The sequence below is a fragment of the Corvus moneduloides genome, chromosome 12 (genome assembly GCF_009650955.1).
Source record: "Corvus moneduloides isolate bCorMon1 chromosome 12, bCorMon1.pri, whole genome shotgun sequence".
NCBI classification, from domain to species: domain Eukaryota; kingdom Metazoa; phylum Chordata; class Aves; order Passeriformes; family Corvidae; genus Corvus; species Corvus moneduloides.
Window position 1 is genome coordinate 2,679,435 of NC_045487.1, and position 8,060 is coordinate 2,687,494.

Genomic DNA, 8,060 nt, shown 5'->3' on the forward strand with positions numbered 1-8,060 from the left:
AGGACATGAATTATCAAAGCTTCAGGACACTCTAAAGCCACCTTGGTCACTTGTCCATGGTCCCTGCTGGACTCATCCGTGGTGGCCTCAAAAGCCACCCTCACAGATGATGCCTGAGGGTGGGAAGGGGGACACAAGGGACACATCCCTTTTCCCCCTGCTGCTTCCACTCCCTGAGGCTGGGGCACTGCTTGCCCCTGGCACGTGTCCCCTGGTGTTGTGTCCCCGATGCCACAGGATGTCCCCGTGCCCTGGCAAGTGCCATGTGGGCACAGTCAGTCTCAGGCCATTTATTTTTACTCCTCGGAGTAAACACCTTGCTGAATTTGTCACTGTGATTTAGGAGGTGCCAGATTTTTCTGGTGGCGATTTTTTTAAATTTTTTTTTTTTGGTTTAATTTTCCTGCTCGACACCTTCCACTCCATCTCTGGAATGTCACTTCAGCTTTCACCAAGGATTTCCCCAGGCCTGGAATACTCAAAGTCTGAGCTCTGTGTCTCCAGCCTTCCCCAGGTGCTTTCTCAGACAAAGAAGAAGACAACAAAATTATCCTTCTCTTTTACCCAGGACCCATTTTATGTGCTGAAAATAGAAATATCATTTTAAACGAGCTGCTCAGAGAGACACAATCACCCAAATACAGACAAAATCACTTAAATATTTTGAAACTGGCAATCTCACATATTTTAATTACAGACTGCAGTGATATTCTGCTGAAAGCAATTACATTGTAGCTCTTCCCACACACACACAGGGAAGTCCTGGGAGTTGTGCTCCTCTACAACTTAAGCATTTAAGGCATCATGGATGTTTTTATTTTTAAAAATCCATTTTTTCCAGTGTTTTGCAACAAAGCAAGAGGTTCATTGTTCTGGACATGGCCTTATAGAATATTTGTGGGGTAATTGAGGTAGGTGAAGGTGGGTGTGTTGATTCCTGAAGCAGAAACACACGAGAACAACTTTTTCCCCCCACTTTTTGAATGGCCTCTTGTTTTTTGCTGGGAAAATGGCCCTGCCCTGCTTCGTCAGGACTTTTTAAACTTGCCACGGCCAGCAAAGATACTTCTGTTTAAAATCAGAGAAATGCTCCCCTCCAAAGCTCCAAATGAATGATATCTGTTTCCCTGGCTTGGACTGGCCAACGAGCAGGGCTTGCTCAAATGTGGTCGAGACACTCAGATCCAGTTCATGCTACCGATACCCCTTGCTCTCCCCTCAAAATTAACCCAGATGAATGGGGCCTTTTGTCATGAGGAAAGAAACGGGCAGGAATCACAATAATTTCTTTCTAGCCAGGCTTCTGTAGCGTGGGGTGAGGCAAGGGCTCGGCCCGGTGCTGGAGAAGAAGGAAAACAGCAATTTCTCCGCGGTTTCCGTGGCGTGTTGGAAGCTGAAGGCGATCTTCTCGCACGCGGCTCCGAGCACCTCGGGCTGGTCACTCCCCTTGACTCCGTTCCAGCCCTTCAATGCTGTGGGACTGAGGACCATGAATCACATCCTTCACATCCCCTGGTAGCCCTCAGGTGATGGGAGGTGGCAAAACATCTCCTGGCTTGTGAGGTTTTCACGCACGCTTCCCAAGGCCAAGCCTTTGCTCTGGGTGAGAAGTTACACTTCTTTCCTGTTATTCTAAAACTAAGTACTTTGCACATTTGGGAAATATTATTAAGTAATAGTCTGAGTGATGGGCTGTGGTCGGAGTTAATTTCTTCCAGTTCTCCAAGTGTCTAATTACACTTTCTTCAGTGCTAAGAGGACGGATTGTGTTGAGTGTGCAAAGACCTCTTGTTTAAACTTAAAACAAAACACACAAAAAGAGAAAACCCTCGGTTCATCGGTGAAAGTCGGGACTAGGGGCATAACCCAAAAGTCTTCTGACCACTGTTCATGGTTCTGTACATCTTCCCCCAGGCACCCTCGGAAGAACAAAACCCACCGGGCAGATGGCACCAGGTAAATCCAATCTCCCTTTAATACAGTTCTAGTATTTCCCAGCTTAAAGCTGAGTCTGGCTTTAACTTAGACCCAGGTGAAGACCTTGTTAAGCAAACATAGACAGCCCCATTTTTAAGGAGTTATTCTCCACTTCCTTGCACTCCCTGTGGAGGGGACGCCATGCCCAGATATCCATCCCCAGTCCAGGCTGCTGCAAAGTGGAGTGGGCTCTGGAAAGGGCCTTGGGCTGATGTGTCTCGTGCCAGAGCTGGGGCAGGACAGGAGAACATCCATGGAATCTCCAGCACATCGGCTGAAAACAGTGATTTGGTCAGACCCCATGACTGTGCTGTGTTTAGAGAGAGTTTGAGCTCGGTTCATGGAAGACCAACAGAGCTTTCACATGGAAACACCTCTCAGGAGAAGGACAAACTGTTTGGAGGAAATTTCCACCTCTTTGCCTTGTGGCCAATTTAGACGACCAAACACATCCTGCAGATGATTTTTCTGGTGGTGATTTCAAATTCCTTGGGGTAGGGGTGGCAGGGGAAAGAGAAGAGGGGCAGAGCCACAGGAGGGGCTGTGAGAAAAGCCAGGGACACATCACCCTTCAGTGCCAAGGACACGCTCTAGGAAGGCACCGCCAGCTTGGTCGTGCTCACCAACCACCACATCAACCTTAATTTGGGCTGATCACAAGTTTTTTGTCAGTCCTTGACTTTGGCCATGCTCAAAATAAGGATTTCATGGTTATCAGATGCTTTTTGGTCCCTGTGTTCTCTGATTTCTCAGAGGGATGGACACATCCAGTTTGGATGGTGGCTCTCAGGATCAGACGTGGAATCCTTCGAGACCGGGCGAGCTCAGGTTGTGATTTATTTTTCTTTCCTGGGGTTTGTGACCGAATCAGACTGGAGAGAGGAAGTGAAGGTTTGTTCTTTCTAAAGATTTATTTCGTTACATCTGCAACAAGTCAAGAGGAGAACGGGGTAGAAAGGCTTTTGGTTTTGGGCCTGGAACAAAGCTCGGGACTTGAGATAAACAAATGGGGGGAAGGAATTATCAAAGAGAGAGCTGGCCACAGTCTTTGCTATGAGTTTTTTGTAACAAGCTGAGAAACTTTGGGAACTTAAACCAAACTGAAAGTGCATGGGGGCAAAAGGAGAAGCAGATGATTGAGGTACCTCGAGCAAGAAAATGGGGATACTTGACATGGAAAACATCCCGAACTTTGGATTAGAGGACCCAGCAGCTTCTCAGGTCTGTGGTTGCCCTCTTGTTGATTTGATAGCCGTGGGTAAGCTCTGTTGGCTCATCCATGAGTGAGGTGGTGATGCTTTCTTAGTTTTTACATCTCTGAGACAAAACACAGGCACTGCTGTGGGCAGGGAGGGATTGTGACCCCGTGAGCTTCACCTGCCGGGTGTGATGTGTGGCTGCACCCACAGCCAGGAGCTGCAGCCACACACAGGATTTTTCTCAGAGTTGGCTGAAAATATCCAGTAATTTTGATTTCCTATTTACAATCCCAAGTAATTAAAAAGAAATACTGCAGAACACCAGTGTCACCCCATCCAAGTTTCCACTTTGGTAAGTAGGTGTTAGTAGCTCCCACCTGGTGTTCAGGAGGGTGTAGGAGCTGAATTACTCTGTGTAGGTCAGTGGAGGTGGTGAAAAACAACAACAGTTCTGAGAGACACAGCGTTTGTTAAAAGAAAAAAAATTTATTTCTCTGTAGGGAAGGAAAAAAGGGAAAAAAATGTTTAAAGTTTCATTTCCACGGTGTTAAAATAACAACAGCAAAAGCCAGCCAAAGGAATTAAACGCATGTTAAGGAAATTTAAAAGAGTTACTCTGAAACGAATGCCAGCTTGCTTTGCTGAGCTCCTGAGTCACCAAAATCCCACAGAGCACCTCCTAAAAAGCTTAGGATCTCCACAGATCCTTAGGATCACAGTGTCTCCCTCAGGAATTTGGTGCCCTGGGCTCTGGGAAGGAGAGATAACCCCTCCAGAAGGTCCCACCACAGGTCTGCCAACACTTCCCCGTTACCTGTGCTGAGTGCTCTTTATCTCCCTGATACTCTATCAGCCTGGCCAGGGCAAGGCTCCCAGATAGTCAAGTGGCTCAATTAGCAGTAATTAGCGCAGTGAGAAACCCGCTCTGGGCTGGGATGGAGCAGGTCCATGTCTTCTGGTCCCTCCAGAGGAGCTGTGGGGTTGGGTGGCCATTGGCCCGGTAACTAGGATGGTTTTTGTGCTGTTGGTTCCCTTTTCCTGCTGGGCTTGATGGGGCTGGGCAAAGCCTAAAAATGGGAAAATGGTGGAGATGTTTCAATCTGGGCAGGGAGAGGCCATGGGAGGCTCCCACCTCCACACGGGTGCATTGCAGAGCCATCGGGCTTCCTAAAACTGGTCTTGCAAGGGATAGTCCATGACCATAAAGTACCTTGGTAGAGGCTGCAGCTCCTCACTGGGATGGGGGTTTCTCAGTTTGATGGGGACTATGAAGAACTGGAAGATGTGAGTGCCTCTGTTCCAGAGATAACAGCGATCTTCTACAGCAACAAACCCCTCGGGATGCCCCAGCCATCAGCACATCCTACAGGAGGAGAGGGAAAACCTCAGTCAAGAGGTTCAGGATATTTCCTGCACACCAGACCACCTTGCATGGCTCCTCTCTCACTTTCCCCAATTTTTTGCTTCGGATTTGGTTTTGCCTGCACTTTCTAAGCACTCACCCTCGAGGTGAGGGTGGTCCTGTCTCCAGTCCCAGCGATGTCCCCGCTCCCCCTGCAGACACACGGTTAAACCCCTGTGCAAACACCTCCAAACCAAGGGTTGGCCGTGACAGTCCTCGGCGCTGCTGGCCAGAAACCTGTAAAGTAGAAGGGAAATGGTTTTGGTGGCAGAACTACAAATGCTCCGTAAAGCACAGCTTGTTTCGGGGCTTTTTATGTGGTTCTGTGCTGACTTTTGGTCCCCTAATTCACAGCAGAAGTGGAGAAGAGCGAGGCAGAGATTGAGCATGAATCCCCTGCGCCGGGTTAATGGGAACAATCACAGAAGTTTCTTCTTTTTCTGCTGCCAAGCTGTGATATGAAATCATTCTCTGGGTTCCTGTTTCTATGGGAACAATTAGTTTCATGCCGTTTTGGTCTTACACATCAATGAAGTGATTAACTAAATGAAGGCAAACACTTCATAAACGTATTGTCTCACGCAATAATCGAGTAGCTACCAAGTGCCACAGCTAAATCCACTTAAAACACAGTGAAACCAACCCCACAAAACGCTCTGGAGCGTGCGAATATTTATTGATCTGATACAGCACATCACCCGTGGGCCAAAAATACCGAAAATTCCAACCTTCGGTGTTTAGGTGTTGCTGGCTTTTGAGCCGAACCGCGTTTTCTCAAAGGGTCTGATCACCTTGAGCCATCTCCAGGAGAGGCTTTGGGGACCTGTTGGGTGATGCTGATGGGTTTCAGCTGCCCGGAGCTGCCCGGCAGCCGCCGGCCCATCCTGCGGGCCAAGGCCAGCCGAGGGCAGGGGACGTGCGGGACCTCGTAGCCCCGCGGTGCGTGCGCTCCCAGGGCCGTGCCTGGTCCCCGGCCTTCCTCCAAGGACTCCACATATTTTCTCCTTCAAACAAAATATACAAAGAGTCCACACGGCACGGAGTGGAATTCAGGGCTCTGCCCGCTCCCTCCCCGGCACATCTGGGAGCCTTTCCCTCGCAGAGCTGAGCAGCTGCACGGGAGAGAGGGAGGGAGGGAAGGAGGGAGGGAGACTCCTGTGCTCTGCCATGGAGCAAAGCGAGGGCTGAAATGGGGATGGAATCCAGGGATGCTGCCGTGGGTGGCTCAAGTGGGACAGGGACAGGATGGCAGGGAGGGGCAGCTGGGCTGGGTGCTGGGCAAGAGTGATTTCCTGGGCTTCACTTCTGAAAATGAGCCACTCAAAAGGCTCAGAAGGAGTGGGAGTAACTTATTCTAATGAGTTGTTAAGGAAGAATTTACCATGCACCCCTAGATTTTGGACCCTGAATTCTTACTTCACTGGGCAGTGGATCAGATCCTTTCTTGATACCAGCCCTCAGAGAAAAGGAATTTACGTTTTCCCCTGCATTCAAGAGGGATTTATAGACAAAAAGAAATAGTAACCTGATTTCTGTTTAGCAACTTGAGAAAAAGAATTTTTCTTGGAGCATTCCCTTTTCCCCCTTTTCATTCTCTTGCTTGGGAATGGTGTCCTACACGGTCTCTCCCTGGTCCTGATGGATGGTCAGATCACACTCAGTGACCCCTTGCACAGCTGTTTCTTGGATGAAGACACCTACTTGGCCCATCCAGCCAAACTCAACAGAGATTTCACAGAGAAACTTCACATGGAATCACTTTTTGTCCTGATCCCAAAGAACACCATTTCCACACGGGGGGGAATGGTTCCTCCACGTGTGCAGAGCGGCCCCTCGCTGTCCACTGCTGTCCTTTCTGTCACCCTTTCTGCTGACGAGCTGGCAGGTGCTGAATCCCCTCAACACGACATGAACTGTTCTGGGATGGATGAGGGAAATACACAGAGCTGTTTCTCCATGCATTTGCTTCCATGTGACAAAGCTGTCTCTCCCTTTCTCCCATGTGCCCCACTGCCTCCTGACTTTCCTGCTTATTTATCCTTCCCTCTGGCTGCATCATGAGCTAAAAGCAGCCTTGTTGTCCTAGGAAGGAACCAGGGATACGATGATGCCTCACAGGGCTGGCTGCCACATCCCACCCTTCCTTGATCTACCTGGACCCATTAAATCAACTAAGGAAAAAGGCGCAAAGCCACCCTCCTCCAGGACACTTGGAAGCTGGAGCTGTGTCCAGATGCAGATTCCCACCAAATCTGGACAAGGGAAGAGGCTCAAGTCTCCACTCCATGGCCAGTGTAAACATCCCCCTGGAGTCTCCGTGCAGAGCCAGCCTTGAATCTCTCCTTGCTATTCCCCACTCCCCTTTTACCACCCAACCTCCTGACCTTGCAAAAATGTGGCACTGGAGGGTCAGAGTGTGGGCCTGGAGCAGATGCTGCTTCCTGGGATCAGGGATGGGTGGCCCAAGGGCTGGACAGGGCAACATTCCTGGTCTGGTTGAGATAAGGCAGCCCCACTGTGATTTACTCCAAGGAAGAGGAGCTGAGTCCTGCATGTTCCCTGGCAGATGAGGAAGGGAAAATCCTGCAGGATAAACGCCTTTCAATCTGTCAGTAATGGTTTGCCTTGGAAAAAAACTCGAATTTTGCACAGCTAAAAGCACCAGGTTGGGCTGGACCACAAGCCCAAATGCACTGGGATGCACCAGGATGTGCTGAGCTCATTTATTCCTGGTTTGCTTAACCCCGGCCCAAATCCTTCTGGGTTTGCAATCTTCTCCTGGTTGGATTTCAGTAGCAAAGGTGGGACATAGAGCAGCAGCTTTTCCCGGCGAGAAAAACTCATGTGAGATGCTTAAAGTTCAGGGCTTGCTGGGGTCAGAGCTGAAAAAAATGATTGATCTCCCTCACCTGGCTGGAAAAGAGAGAATAAATTCCCAACCCAGAGGTCCAGCATATGGAAAGATAACACAGAGTTAAATCCTTTCTCCAGGGGGAATTTCATGGATCAGTTTGGTGGGAGGATCATGTGTATGTCCCCACCAACACATCCTGCCTTTTCCTTCACCTAATCCCTCACATTTCCACCACGCTGCACGCACTGGGAAAGGGCAGAGCCAGACACATCCATGTGCAATCCCTCTGGCCAGCATCCATGGAGAAAAACCTGCAGGAAAACTCTTCCAGCCCCATGCACATCCCCACTGGATCCCAAACATAACCCCGAGGCTCACAGCTGAGGAGACCTGAAGATATCGATGCATGGCCACCATGAAACCTTCAGATCTTCCCACACCTGCAGTGCTGGTCCCAGCCACCAGCCAGCCACTTTACCAGGTGGGACTGGTTCTTCCCTGCATCCCATTTGGATGGCTCCAGATCCTTGCCTGGGAAAGCATTTCCAGCATTTTTGGGACGTTACCAAGTGTTGCCAACACTGGGAACTGTTGCAAAATATGTACAAGGCAAGAGGAGTCCAGATCA

The 8,060-nt window shown here is 49.5% G+C and overlaps 1 long non-coding RNA gene across 1 annotated transcript; it reads right to left on the reverse strand.

The window, feature by feature from the left end:
• Nucleotides 1-553: 553 nt before the first annotated feature.
• Nucleotides 554-4,956, reverse strand: LOC116450138. Its single transcript, XR_004242682.1, has 3 exons — nucleotides 4,679-4,956; nucleotides 4,387-4,539; nucleotides 554-4,243 (listed from the first exon to the last, which is right to left on the reverse strand). It is a non-coding gene; the product is annotated as an uncharacterized LOC116450138 (long non-coding RNA).
• Between the last annotated feature and the right edge of the window lie 3,104 nt (nucleotides 4,957-8,060).